At 39.6% G+C, this 14,738-nt stretch overlaps 1 pseudogene; it reads left to right on the top strand.

Moving 5' to 3' along the window:
• The first annotated feature begins 7,952 nt into the window (after nt 1–7,952).
• Nucleotides 7,953–8,863, top strand: LOC136122799 (putative monooxygenase p33MONOX pseudogene; annotated as a pseudogene).
• The last annotated feature ends 5,875 nt before the right edge of the window (nt 8,864–14,738 follow it).

Raw genomic sequence — 14,738 nt, 5'->3', positions numbered from 1 at the left:
ACCTCCAATCACTTACATATTCTTGGAAGACACAGGTGTTAAACAAAGCCTGTCTTGGTGGAACAGTGGGATGTTTTCAGGAATCTGAGATGGAGAGAGGCCTTCTGGTAGAATATAGAACAACATATACAAAGGCATGACAGAGCACAAACAATGCTGAACAAGCCTGGATGAACTGAACTCTTGGCTAATTATGGGTGCCAGAATGGGGAAATGTTCTCCATTTTTCCCTCATCATCCCTCACAAATTTCCATTCAAAGGCTGATGTGCTAGAAATATATGTGAGTGAATGGCTCCTACTTGGGATCCTATTAGGACCTGTAAAACAAGCACATTTTGTTTTGTGCATATTGATTCCAGTGTATTGATTTTAATTTATTTGCTGTAATTAAACTTGTGTAATTATTGCAAGGAAATTCAATGAAAACAGGCACAGGCATTTCTGTTCCACCAGCTCCCTACGTTGCTATAGTTCATTGAGATTCTCTCGCGGTTTGAAGGTAGGCATTCGAGGTCAAAGCAGAACGCTCCCCAATAGTAAGGGAGAGAGTAAGAGGCACAATTCACAGCAGAATTATTTTTCCTTTGAAAGTAGCTTTATTACTATTCTTATGATACCAGAACTTTTTGCAAGTTCTAACAGTAAAGAAAATCTCAAAGGAGAAATAAAAATGTAATCCCAAATCCCACTATTTAGAGGTAAGCACTATTTACTTTTACCAGGTATCCTGCTGGATGTCTCCCTATGTACATAAATACAAAGAGAAGAAGACGAGCACTAACATGAATGGTAAAATTGCATGTTACTCTGTGATCCACTTTGTTCATTCCATAATATATCTTAGGTATTTTATATGTCAAAATATTTATTTCTGTATCATCACTTTAATAGCTGCATGGTATACCATCTTATGTATGAAATAATTTATTTTAAAAACTTCTTTTGCTGAGTGTATTTCCAATTTTTCTTTATTATAAAAATAATTGCAGTAACTTAAGTGTACATTATGCTTGTCTAGTTATCTCCTTCAGGTAAATTCCCATAAGTGGGTTTGTTGGCTCAAAAAGAACAAAATTGCCACCTGTCATCCAAAGTTGTTTTTTGAAAAATCAATTTACACTTGTACTAGCAGCATAAGAATATACAAATGCCAATAAGTATATGAAAAGATATTAGCCGTCAGGGAAATGCAAGTCAAAACCACAATGAGATATTACTTCATATTCACTAGCATGGTTATCATCAAAAAGACAGATAATAACAAGTATTGCTGAAGCTATGGAGAACTTGGAGCCCTCATGCACTACTGGTGGCAATGTAAATTGGTGCAGCCACTTTGGAAAACAGTCTGGCAGTTTCTCAAAAAGAGTTACCTGACGACCCAGCAATTGCGCTCCTAAGTATATGCTCCAAAAAATCGAAAGGGGCTTCCCTGGTGGCACAGTGGTTGAGAATCTGCCTGCTAATGCAGGGGACACGGACTTGAGCCCTGGTCTGGGAGGAACCCGCATGCCGCGGAGCAAACTGGCCCGTGAGCCACAACTACTGAGCCTGCGCGTCTGGAGCCTGTGCTCCGCAGCAAGAGAGGCCACAATAGTGAGAGGCCCGCACACCGCGATGAAGAGTGGCCCCCGCTTGCCACAACTAGAGAAAGCCCTCACACAGAAACGAAGATCCAACACAACAAAAATAAATTAATTCATTAATAAATCCTACCCCCAACATCTTCTTTAAAAAAAAAAAAATTGAAATCAGGGACTCAAACAGATATTTGCACACAAATGTTCATTGCAGCAGTATTCGCAATAGCCAAAAAGTAGAAACGACCCAAGTCTTCATCAACAGTGAATGTATAAACAAAATGTGGTATATCCATACAGTTGAGTATTATTCATCCATAAAAGGAAAGGAAGTTCTAATATATGCTGCAACACAGATGAACCCTGAAAACATCATTCCAAGTGAAATAAGTCAGACACAAAAGGATAAATATTGCATGATTTCACTTACATGTAATATCTAGAATAGGCAAATTCATAGAGACAGAAAGGAGATTAGAGGTTATCAGGGGCTGGAGGCAGAGGGGGAAATAGGGAGTTACTGCTTAATGGTTACATTTCTATTTAGGGTAAAGAACAGTTTGGAAATAGGTACTGATGTTTGTTGCATGGCATTGTGAGTGTAATTAATGCCACTGAATTATGCATTTAAAAGTGGTTAAAATGGCAAATTTTATGTTATATATATTTTACCACAACAAAAAAATTAAAAAAATATAAATTCTAAAATTTTTTTAAAGGAATTCAGTACGGATACATGCTACAATATGGATAAACTTTGAAAACATTTTACAAGATGAAATAAGTTGGTCACAAAAGACAACATATTGTATGATTCCAGTCTATATAAAATGTTCAGAATTGGCAAATCTACAGAGACAGAAAAGTAGATCAGTAGTTGCCTAGGGCTGGAGGCCCGGGGTAAGGTGGAGTGAAAGGAGGAGGGACGGGATGGGGGTATGAAAATGTTCTGAAATTAATTGTAGTGATATTCACATACAACTATGTGAATATACAAAAAACCACTGAAATTGGGCTACCTTGGTGGCACAGTGGTTGAGAGTCCGCCTGCCGATGTAGGGGACACGGGTTCGTACCCCAGTCCGGGAGGATCCCACATGCCGTGGAGAGGCTGGGCCCGTGAGCCATAGCCGCTGAGCCTGCGCGTCCGGAGCCTGTGCTCCACAATGGGAGAGGCCACAGCAGTGAGAGGCCCGTGTACCACAAAAAAAAAAAAAAAAAAAAAACCCACTGAAATTTACACTATAAATAGGTGAACTGTATGCTATATGAAATATATCTCAAAAAATCTGTTGTGTTTTTTAATTGTGGCTTTCTCTGTGATGGATGAGTTGGACCATTTTTTCCATATTTATTGGCCATCTGTATTTATTCTATTGTAAATGGCTTGTTCATGTTCTTTGTTCTGGTTGCTTTGTTTTTGAAGATATATTCAGAGTCTACATTGACAAGTATATTTTTAAGTACACTATTTTCTGGTGGAAAATACTGCAGGTGGCATGCCTCAAGCCAGAAGAGAAGTCCAGGTCTGAAGCTGCTGACAGTCTAACAGGTTGAATTGATTTTATTTGTAGCAGAGTAAACACAGCATGGAAGGGCAGCACAAAGAGAACACTCCTTGAATTCTTCAGTACCATACTAGGTGCTTTACAAATATGACCTCATGTAATCCATCACACCCATTTATGAAGGAAAGAGGTCAAGTTCCCCAAGGTTACACAGCCAGCTGCTGCAACTGGGATTTGAACCTAGTTCTCTGTCTTCAAAGTGCTAGTCCATTCTAAGTGCCCTCTGTAGAGTACTGATCACATGAGCATGACCAGTAATAGGAAGCTATGATGACTCCCTTTGTACTTTCTGAGTTCCAGACACCTATGACTGCAGTAATGCTGAGCAGCCACTGGCAATAGGAAATTGCAGCTGTCAGAATGTACATTTCCTTCACTGCTCCCAGAGATGCCATGTGGAGAAATTCACCAACACAAACATAAATTCTTCAAGGTCCCTCCAATGTCCCTGTGGGGAATTATGAGACTCCCTGGGTTATAAGGATTATACTTGGACATCTCTGCTCAGCCAAAGCTCTGATTCAGGATGTAGCAGTAATAGGTCAGATGTCACACATAGACCAAGAAATGTCAAAGTCACACGAAGAATGACATACAGCCATCAAAAGAGCTAATAAATACCTCACTTGGGAAATTAATTTGTAAATTCCGTAGGATTATACATCTTTGTAATTACGGATAGTGTCATACAAAGATAAAATTTCTTCATTGAAAGGCATCTTAGAGTTTCTCTCTTCAGACCTTTTATTTTACAGATGTAGAAACTGAGATCCTGAGATTTTAATTAACTATTTTACTTAGAAAAATCTCTGAGGGGAAGGCAGCATGATTTCTGATGACTCCAAATCCCTAGCTTGGCTGCCCTTCCTCCTAACTCAGGAAAACCTCCGAAGTCATTTTTCTATGGCAAAACCGTATTCTGTGAATTTAGTATTTTCTAGCTCTCTCTGCTGCACTGGGAATTGTTCAACTCTAACTCCCTTTAGCTATGAAGACTGGAAGAGAATACAGTTCTCAACACTGCTCATGCTTTCAAGCCACATGTCCTCAGGTTGCTAAAAATCTCCAGTCTGTGAAACACGAAATGAAATGCCAGGATGCTATTTTTGATTGACGTAGAAAGCAAGGAAGCAGATTTATATCCACTGGCAAAATTGTATGCTGATAGTTAGAAACTGCTAGTGATGATATGAATGCTACCACATTGCATGGATGAAGATTCCACTTTTCCTGTTTATTGTGATGAGAGTGCTTTCCTTTGGCCTCTACTTTCTAAGATTCTAAAATTAGACATTTAACTTTATTTATTTATTTATTTTTTTTTTTTTGTGGTACGCGGGCCTCTCACTGCTGTGGCCTCTCCCGTTGCGGAGCACAGGCTCCGGACGCGCAGGCCCAGCGGCCATGGCTCACGGGCCTAGCCGCTCCGCGGCATGCGGGATCCTCCCGGACCGGGGCACGAACCCGCATCCCCTGCATCGGCAGGCGGACTCCCAACCACCACGCCACCAGGGAAGCCCATAACTTTATTTTTAAATTAATTGTAAATGTAATTGTATCATAAGTGTGATTCAGCAAAGAGTGAAAAGAACAACAAATGGAGGTCAGGAACCACTTGCTTTATCATCTTCTATTTCATCTACGTTTTCCTTCCCTTGGAATTCATAAAACTTATTTTTTTTTAAATACTTCTACAAATAGATATGCTCAGAAAGTTTATATGAATTAATTTTTCAAGCAGATATGACAAGGGACAAAACTGAGTTCAATAACCATAAATATATTTTTAATCCTTATGTATAGTCTAGCACAATAGAATGGATTGCTTTAAAAGATAGAAAGTGTTCATTTAATTTTTTAAAATATATTTCATGTGTATTCTGGTATCAGCCAACCCTGTGCCCCAGTAGCAGGTAATTCAAGATAAGCACACTTAAAATATAAGGAAAATACTTAAAATGTCAAAGTCTGTGGCACATTTACATAGCAATATAGAATTCTGCTTCACTCCTTGGTTAATGAACATAATGGTCAGGCTTAAAAATAAATATTTAATATATATGCATATCTGACATGTTCATATAATATATAACATTAAATAATATATGCTTATATTTGATATGTATTAAATAATTATTTTAGAATACAGTTGGAATCAATTGGAAAGTCAAAATATAATTTTATATATAAAGAGGTAGATATATACTGAACTAAATATATGTTAAATACCCAAATATATATCAATGTAATATATATATATATATATATATATATAAAATAAAAAAACTGACACCTTCTTTTTCTCCATTCAGTTAACCGACTGGTGATTTTTCACAATCATGTAGATAAAAATACAAACAAGAATATGCACTTATACAGCCAAGAAAAATCTATAGTGTTGTCTTTTTATCTTAACTCCACTTTTATTGTCTATTATTTTCTAAGGGATTAGACTACTTCTAGACTTCCGTGTTTCTATGTTAGTTTTTTTCCAAGTAGATTTTGTTTTACTCTTTCAGTTCATGCCATTGTTTGCTGACATAGTGAAATGTTACTTACTGCACAATAACTGGCCAACTGGAGAACATATTATCTGGAAACTGGGAATGCAAACAGTAAAGAACGTCAGGATCCACTAAAAATAGAAGGTTTTATACTTTCAGTTTAGTCATCTTTGTTTGGGAATTAAAATCTCTTACTTCAGCTCATCGTGAGTTTTTTGGGTTTTTTTTTTAAAGCATGGTGGGGGGAACAATTCAATGTGAAAGTTATTTTTTTTTAAACTTTTTTTTTAGCACATCAAATTTCAGTATACATAGTTAATAACCACTTCAAATTGCTATGCCAGGAGAAACCACTCTTACCTAATTGGCTGCCAAGGCTCATAAAGCACCTCTGTGCCACTGGTAATTCATTGCTCTACTGATATGGTAACTCACAGTGATATTTTCTGGCTGTCATCTTTTACACTCACTGATGCTCACTTCCTTCAATTTTTACATCCAGTAGTTCCAAAATTAAAGGCTATGTCTTGGCCATACGATTTTTAGTAGGTTCTTTACAAGTTCTCCTAAGTGGATTTTCTCTTTGTCTATACCACACACATACGCACACATATGCATGCATGCATGTACACACACACAGACTTTAAATGGTTGAATATATTCTTCTCCGAGTAGAATTTTTTCATTAGATGTAAAACATTTCATTTTCATATGGATCTACAGTGCCTTTTAAAGCTACTCCAAAGCCTCATTATGTGACACATTGGTGATCAAACCACTTTATCTCACAATGCCAGAATCTTTACAAGATCACAGCTAATGACTTCATTTCCAGCATGGTGTCATGTGGCTCAGTTCCCAGAACCAAATCATATCTGTCAGTTCTTTTCACAGGGGCACACATCTTCTCTGTTGGTATAGAGTGTCATGCAGTGGCCGGCACTGTGCAACAGCAAACAGCTCATATCAGGACCCTCCGTCCCCGTCCCCCAGATGACTCTGCACGAGGTGAAGAAGAACGTTCACACCTGCCAATTCTGCCAAATTTCAGCCTCTCAGGCCACACACTAGTTCATTTCACATTCTCAAGAGTGTGAAGAGCTGACTTTTGGCAGCAACCTGACTGTCCTCTACTACCTCAGAGGAAAGTAGAATTCATCTTTCCTAGTAGAATGGAGAAAAGTTTGAGACATGATGGGAAATGGTTCCTGCAGGGAGAAAAGTTTCCTTGGATGTGTCAAATCACTGTTAGCTTCAGTAAACATGGCGACTCAGCTCCAAGTGGGTCAAACTCCTTATTCCTCTCAATACCACTTCCTGGGACATTACAGGACACGAGCAAAGGGTGGAAACTTGATCAATGAGGTTTATAGAACCCAAGGATGGCCAGGTTAAACGCCACGAAGAAATTAGTTATACAGAAATCAGTCCACTTCAGCTATAGGGCTGCCACATCAACCATAGCTTACAATTGTGTTTGAAAAAATGTACATTTGGATTGTTTTCCAGAAAGTGGCTATGACATTATACCCTGACTGCATTTGCCTTTGAAAAAAATTAATACAATATTCTGTAAAACGGTCCAGCTTACAATGACAAGCTATTGAACTTACTGCCTGCATCTACCTCACAGATCTTAAAGTAACTCAAAAGAGCCATCTGAATGATTAAACAGTAATCTGTTTGCAAAATCATTTTGTCCACCAAAAATCACCTCCTAACATCCTGAGACCAATCAGTTCCTCCCTGGGTTTTTAAGCCAGAATTCTACAACTAACATGGAAAAAGGCCACATTTTATTCTGACAGTGGTGTGAACTTTTTCACTTTTCTAGTTGTTGCTTCATTAAGGATCATAGTCTTGAAATTTTCAAAAGAAATGTTATTGCTGTCAAGTCAGCACTCAGCACTCATGTAAATGATGTGATGCTGTGATTCATAATAAGAAATATATTTTTGGGTCCCTCCCTGGTTGGTGCTCGGGGCCTTCTGTGTTGCCACGGGCACAGCGCCGCTCACACCATGGCTTGGGTCATGAATGCGCCACAGCCTCTCGAGAGACGTGGGTCCTTGGAGCCTCTTTAGTGCCGGAGCTCGGGCCGCAGGCGGCTCCGCGGAGGTGGAAAAACAGAACCTCTGGAATGGATGGACTCTTCCCGAGCAGCTTTGCTAATTTGCAGCAGCTGGACAATGCTCCTCTTTAATACCTGTCGGCATAATCTTCACATCATTTCACTCTGGTGGCAAGGACTCAGCTCTGAATTCTGTATAGAAAAAGCACCTGGATCCCAGTCTTTCAATGGCTTCGAGACAACCAGAAATGCCTGCCCTTGAGCCTAGGGGGCCTCTAGGCAAGATGTCCCTGCCCATTGGGACGTACCACCGGGCATTCAGCTATGATGATGCCCTGGAGGACCCTCCGCCCATGATTCCTCCTCCATCAGACATGGACAGCATCCCCTGGAAGCCAGTGATTCCAGAGTGCAAGTATCAGCACCTCGCCAAGGTGGAGGAAGGAGAAGCCAGTGTCTCATCCCGTGCCCTGCCATCGGCCACTGACGGTGCGGACAAGGTCCCCGTGGTGAAGGCTAAAGCTACCCATGTCATCATGAGGTCTCTGATCACAAAAAAGACCCAGGAGAGTATTCAGCGTTTTGAGCACCAGGCAGCACTGAGACATGCTGGCTACACACCCCACAAGGGCCTCACCACCGAGGAGACCAAGTACCCTCGAGTGGCAGAAGCACTCCACAAACTAAAGCTCCAGAGTGGAGAGATAACAAGAGAGGAGAAGCAGCCGGCCTCCACCCAGTCCACCCCAAGCAGCAACTCCCACTCTTCCCCTAAGCAGAAGCCCAGAGGCTGGTTCACTTCTGGTTCTTCCATAGCCTTACCTGGCCCCAATCTTAGCACCATGGATTCTGGAAGCGGGGAAAAAGACAAAGCTCGGCAGATAAATGGAGCCTCTTTGGACCAAAATCCCTCCAGAAGTCTGATTCCGGAGGTTTTGCCATCCAGTCCTACAAAGGAGCCCAGAAGCCTTCTCCAGTGGAACTGATCTGCATGCAGGCCACCCGAATGGCCGAGGATAGAGCAGTGTTCAAGCCACCCAAAATGGACATCCCAGTGACAGAAGGGAAGAGACAGCTGCCGCAGGCCCACAATCTCAAACCGTAGGACTTGAATGTTCTCACACCCACTGGCTTCTAGAGCTCTTTCTGTTCCAGGGACTCTGGATAGAGGGTGTCTTGAGCCCAGCTCCCCTTTACCTTGGCTCTGACATAGGAAAAGTTTTGTTTTGTCTTTTAAAATATCTCTCAAACTGAGGCTAGAGCTGGAGACATAATTGATTTTTGAGAAACATTAGTGCAAAGTTTGTCCTTGTGCAGAAGAAGCCATTTTGTACTGCTTTAGTTTAAAGTTAGACTAAACCTCAGCAGTGATGTATGGAGACCTCATTATCTATTTTTGTATCTTTACTCTACCCAAGAACTTTGGTCATTACTTACTAGGTAAATAATGTTTGTGTTGTTCCAAAACCAAGGCTTCTTGATTCCTTTACCACTATCCATGTGTGCATGGACAAATCATGGCGTAGTGGCGTTCACTGACTGGTTTAGACAACTTTAGCCCTCTTGGCTATGCTGGCACTGTGTGCTCCAGCCTCGTCAGTTATGGGGACCCAAGATCTGTTTGAGATATGGGTATAGTTAAGAGCCAGCCTTGGCAGGGATCCCCTCTGTTTTCTGCTGAAACTGGAATCTCCTTGATTTTTGGTAGACCTCATGGATCACTTTGTCCTGCAGCCAGTTCTTACTGTAGTACCTCTTGGGCCAGTGTTGTTGGAGGGATGCTTCCCTTTTGTGTGTCACAGAACAAACACTAGCCTTACATATCCTTTGTTGCACTTTAAAGTGAGATTAATTTAACTCCCTTTTGGTTGAAAACTTCCTAAGGGAGAAAATTCAGTCTACTGGTTTGGTATAGATAAATGGATGTTAAACTTTCTTAAAGGAGGCAGCAACTGCAGTTTGAGTATAATCTTGCGGTTCATATGAAACTAGTGTCACCTTATTTTGAGTTTCTTGTTCAAGCCAGGGCCTGAAAATTTTTTTCCTGGGAGGTGGAAGAATTAAAAAATTTTCTGTATGCAATCATTTTCCCCCCAAATGAGCCTCCTACCTTTATAAACACGTAGCTCACTGAGGAAAGGAACTAGGGAAACCACCTTTTCATTTCTCCTCACTGTGTACATGTTCAATCATTGTCTTGAACACTGTCTCAAATTCCTGCTGTCCTTTGCTTTGGACAGTATGGTGTCTACACAAGGAGCTGCGCTGATCTTCCCACAGAGATGCCCTGGAGTCTAAAATGATCAGAGCAATTAATTGATTTGTGTCTTCTGTTATGCTTGTTTCTCTTAACTTGTTTTGGCAACAAAAATCCTTACTACTTTCTCAAAAAAAAAAAAAAAAAGAAATATATTTTTGGTCTTAGTCCCTGTTTCTAACACAGAGCTCCTAAAACTCTCAGAATTTCCTAAAGGTGCTTTGTTATGTTAATGAGGTGACTTGTGCAAAGCACCTAAAGATGGGGCCTGGCTGCCAGGGAACCAACCATATGATTAGAGCCTAGGAACTTTCAGCCTCACCACCCCAGGAGGGGAGAAGGGCTGGAGATTAAGTTCTGTCATCAATGGCCAATGATTTAATCAACCATGCCTAGGTAATGAAGCCTCCATAAAACCCCAAAAGGACAGGGTTGGGAGAGCTACTGGGTTGGTGAACACGTACAGATTTGGGGAAAGTGGCCCTCAGTGAGGGCATGGAAGCTTCTCACCCTTTCCCCTTTCCTTGCACTATTCATCCCTTCCATCAGGCTCTTCTTGAGTTATATCCTTATAAAATAAACAGGTAATCTAGTAAGTAAAATGTTTCCCAGAGTTCTGTGCTGCTCTAGTACATTAATCAAACTCAAGGAGGAGGTCACTGGAACCTATATAAGGCAACTGCTAACAGCTGTAAAAGAGGAAATCAACAGTAACACAATAATAGAGAGGACTTTAACACCTCACTTACATCAATGGACAGATCATCCAAAGTGAAAATAAATGAGGAAACAGAAGCTTTAAATGACACAATAGACCAGATAGATTTAATTGATATTTATAGGACATTCCATCCAAAAACATCAGATTACACTTTCTTCCCACGTGCGCATGGAACATTCTCCAGGATAGATCACATTTTGGGTCACAAATTGAGCCACAGTAAATTTAAGAAAATTGAAATCATATCAAGCACGTTTTCTGACCACAATGCTATAAGATTAGAAATGAATTACAGGGGGAAAAAATGTAAAAAACACAACCACATGGAGGCTAAACACTATGCTACTAAATAGCCAAGAGATCACTGAAGAAATCAAAGAGGAATTCAAAAAATACCTAGAGACAAATGACAATGAAAACAAAACAATCCAAAACTTATGGGATGCAGCAAAAGCAGTTCTAAGAGGGAAGTTTATAGCTATACAAGCCTACCTCAAGAAACAAGAAAAATCTCAAATAAACAATCTAACCTTACACCTAAAGGAAATAGAGAAAGAAGAACAAACAAAACCCAAATTTAGCAGAAGGAAAGAAATCATAAAGATCAGAGCGGAAATAAATGAAATAGAAACAAAGAAAACAATAGCAAAGATCAATAAAACTAAAAGCTGGTTCTTTGGGAAGATATACAAAATTGATAAACCATTAGCCAGACCCATCGAGAAAAACAGGGAGAGGACTCAAATCAATAAAATTAGAAATGAAAAAGGAGAAGTTACAACAGACACTGCAGAAATACAAAGCATCCTAAGAGACTACTACAAGCAACTCTATGCCAATGAAATGGACAACATGGATGAAATGGACAAATTCTTAGAAAGGTATAACCTTCCAAGACTGAACCAGGAAGAAATAAAAAATATGAACAGACCAATCACAAGTAATGAAATTGAAACTGTGATTAAAAATCTTCCAACAAACAAAAGTCCAGGACCAGATGGCTTCACAGGTGAATTCTGTCAAACATTTAAGGAAGAGCTAACACCCATCCTTCTCAAACTCTTCCAAAAAACTGCAGAGAAAGTAACACTCCCAAACTCATTCTATGAGGCCAGCATCACCCTGATACCAAAACCAGACAAAGATACTACAAGAAAAGAAAATTACAGACCAATATCACTGATGAATATAGATGCAAAAATCCTCAACAAAATACTAGCAAACAGAATCCAACAGCACATTAAAAGGATCATACACCATGATCAAGTGGGGTTTATCCCAGGGATGCAAGGATTCTTCAATATATGCAAATCAATCAATGTGATACACCATATTAACAAATTAAAGAATAAAAACCATATGATCATCTCAATAGATGCAGGAAAAGCTTTTGACAAAATTCAACACACATTTATGATAAAAAACTCTCCAGAAAGTGGGCATAGAGGGAACCTACCTCAACATAATAAAGGCCATATATGACAAACCCACAGCAAACATCATTCTCAATGGTGAAAAACTGAAAGCATTTCCTCTAAGATCAAGAACAAGACAAGGATGTCCACTCTCACTGCTATTCAACACAGTTTTGGAAGTCCTAGCCTCAGCAATCAGAGAGGAAAAAGAAATAAAAGGGATACAATTTGGAAAAGAACGAGTAAAACTGTCACTGTTTGCAGATGACATGATACTTTACATAGAGAATCCTAAAGATGCCACCAGAATACTAGAGCTAATCAATGAATCTGGTAAAGTTGCAGGATACAAAATTAATGCACAGAAATCTCGTGCATTCCTATACACTAATGATGAAAAATCTGAAAGAGAAATTAAGGAAATACTCCCATTTACCATTGCAACAAAAAGAATAAAATACCTAGGAATAAACCTACCTAAGGAGACAAAAGACCTGTCTGCAGAAAACTGTAAGACACTGATGAAAGAAATTAAAGATGATACCAACAGATGGAGAGATAAACCATGTTCTTGGACTGGAAGAATCAATATTATGAAAATGACTATACTCCCCAAAGCAATCTACAGATTCAATGCAATCCCTGTCAAATTACCAATGGCATTATTTATGGAACTAGAACAAAAAATCTTAAAATTTCTGTGGAAACACAAATGACCCCGAATAGCCAAAGCAGTCTTGAGGTAAAAAAACGGAGCTGGAGGAATCAGACTCCCTGACTTCAGACTATACTACAAAGCTACAGTAATCAAGACAATATGGTACTTGCACAAAAACAGAAACACAGATTAATGGAACAAGATAGAAAGCCCAGAGATAAACCCACACACCTATGGTCAACTAATCTATGACAAAGGAGGCAAGGATATACAATGGAGAAAAGACAGTCTTCAATAAGTGTTGCTGGGAAAACTGGACAGCTACATGTAAAAGAATGAAATTAGAACACTCCCTAACACCATGCACAAAAATAAACTCAAAATGGAGTAGAGACCTAAATGTAAGTCTGGACACTATAAAACTCTTAGAGGAAAACATAGGAAGAACACTTTTTTTTTTTTTTAATTTTTTTTTTTTGCTGTACACAGGCCTCTCACCGCTGTGGCCTCTCCCATTGCGGAGCACAGGCTCCGGATGCACAGGCCCAGTGGCCATGGCTCACGGGTCCAGCTGCTCCGTGGCATGCAGGATCCTCCTGGACCGGAGCACGAACCTGCGGCCCCTGCATCGGCAGGCGGACCCCCAACCACTGCGCCACCAGGGAAGCCCCCAGGAAGAACACTTTTTGACATAGATCACATCAAGATCTTTTTTTGATTCACCTCCTAGAGTAATGGAAATAAAAACATAAACAGACAAATGGGACCTAATGAAACTGAAAAGCTTTTGCACAGCAAAGGAAACCATAAACAGGATGAAAAGACAACCCTCAGAATGGGAGAAAATATGTGCAAACGAATCAACGGACAAAGGATTAATCTCCAAAATATATAAACAGCTCATGCAGCTCAATATTAAAAAAAACCAAACAACCCAATCCAAAAATGGGCAGAAGACCTAAATAGACATTTCTCCAAAGAAGATATACAAATGGCCAAGAAGCACATGAAAAGCTGCTCAACATCACTAATTATTAGAGAAATGCAAATCAAAACTACCATGAGGTATCACCTCACACCAGTTAGAATGGGCATCATCAGGAAATCTACAAACAACAAATGCTGGAGAAGCTGTGGAGAAAATGGAACCCCCTTGCACTGTTGGTGGGAATGTAAATTGATACAGCCACTACGGAGAACAGCATGGAGGTTCCTTAAGACACTAAAAATGGAATTACCATATGATCCAGCAATCCCACTACTGGGCATATACCAAGAGAAAACCATAATTCAAAAATACACATGCACCCCAATGTTCACTGCAGCACTATTTACAATAGCCAGGTCATGGAAGCAACCTAAATGCCCATCGACAGATGAATGGATAAAGAAGATGTGGTACATATATACAATGGAATATTACGCAGCCATAAAATGGAATGAAATTGGGTCATTTGTTGAGACGTGGATGGATCTAGAGACGGTCATACAGAGTGAAGTAAGTCAGAAAGAGAAAAACAAATATCGTATATTAACGCGTATATGTGGAACCTAGAAAAATGGTACAGATGAACGGGTTTGCAGGGCAGAAATTGAGACACAGATGTAGAGAACAAACGTATGGCCACCAAGGGGGGAAAGCTGCGGGGGGCTGGAGGGTTGTTGTGATGAATTGGGCAATTGGGATTGACATGTATACACTGATGTGTATAAAATTGATGACTAATAAGAACCTGCTGTATAAAAAAGAAAAGTAAATACTATTCAAATGATAAAATATTATATTAAATTACTATAATTTAATACTATAATTATAACAACATCACATTAGATTATAATTAAAGCACTGGGACAGTGCCTAGCCCATGTTTGTTAAATAATAAAACATATAAATATGCAAAATGTGAACTTTTGTAAATGCACGGACACGAATCTATTTGTTGTACTGTTATCCAAACAGCT

The sequence above is a fragment of the Phocoena phocoena genome, chromosome 4, assembly GCF_963924675.1.
Source record: "Phocoena phocoena chromosome 4, mPhoPho1.1, whole genome shotgun sequence".
Lineage (NCBI taxonomy): Eukaryota > Metazoa > Chordata > Mammalia > Artiodactyla > Phocoenidae > Phocoena > Phocoena phocoena.
Note: the sequence above shows the minus strand (reverse complement) of the source record. Positions and strands in the feature narration are given on the sequence as shown.